This window comes from Tupaia chinensis, unplaced genomic scaffold (assembly GCF_000334495.1).
Source record: "Tupaia chinensis unplaced genomic scaffold, TupChi_1.0 Scaffold000037_20, whole genome shotgun sequence".
Classification (NCBI taxonomy): domain Eukaryota; kingdom Metazoa; phylum Chordata; class Mammalia; order Scandentia; family Tupaiidae; genus Tupaia; species Tupaia belangeri.
The window spans coordinates 1,919,385-1,920,033 of record NW_006159479.1 but is presented as its reverse complement, the minus strand read 5'-3'; the positions used below and the strand labels follow the sequence as shown (position 1 = coordinate 1,920,033).

Here is a 649-nt window from a genome sequence, read left to right as displayed (position 1 = left end):
GGGGAGAGACCCGCGCCCGGGGCGGCCCCCCGGGCCTGGGGCCGAGCCGGCCTCTGCGTGCGCTCTCGGGCCGGGCCGCGCCGGGCAGGAGGCCGCGTGGGCGCCTTTACCTGGAAGCAGGAACACGTGCTGCCGAGCGCTAGCCCCTTCTCCGCTGACGGAGTAGCCCCTTCTCCGCTGTCGGCGCCCGCAGCCATGCCCGCCGCCTGGTCCGGCTCCAGCCTCCGAGCCCCGCCGAAGATGGCGGAAGGACGGTCTATTCCGGTGTCGCAGTGCGCGAGGGGACTGGTAGAATCGGGAGTCGGCCGGCGGGACGAATGTCGTTTCGTTTCCTGGCCCAGCTTGTGGCTGGCGTAACTTTTTTAAATTTAGCGCCGTGCAGAGGCGCTGGAGTCCGCGCATGGCCCTTGGGCGGGGGAAAGCGGCCGCGGCCTCTCCCCTGCACGTCTCCGCCAGTGGTAGGTGCTCACCGCGCGCCCAGGGCACCGAGTGACGCGGCACGCGGGGCGGCCACCCTGGGAAGCAGCGGTGGCGGGCCAGGTCTCAGCGCCCAGGGACCTTGAACGAGGTGGTGGGTGGCACTACAGTGTTCCCAGAAATGTGGGCCCGGAGAACGGGCGACACCCGCCCCACTCCTGGTACTGCCGAG

At 71.2% G+C, this 649-nt stretch overlaps 1 protein-coding gene across 8 annotated transcripts in view; it reads right to left on the bottom strand.

The window, feature by feature from the left end:
* The window catches only part of RNASEH2B (ribonuclease H2 subunit B), an 87,464-nt gene extending 87,299 nt beyond the window's left edge, over nucleotides 1-165 (bottom strand). For 7 of the 8 annotated variants that reach the window (XM_014588317.2, XM_014588319.2, XM_027772245.1 and 4 more), the window contains exon 1: nucleotides 111-161. The gene's annotated coding sequence lies outside the window, so the exon portion shown is untranslated. Of the gene's footprint in view, nucleotides 1-110 lie in introns of all 8 variants that reach the window. The other variant, XM_006140533.3, reaches the window with a different exon arrangement.
* Nucleotides 166-649: the final 484 nt, after the last annotated feature.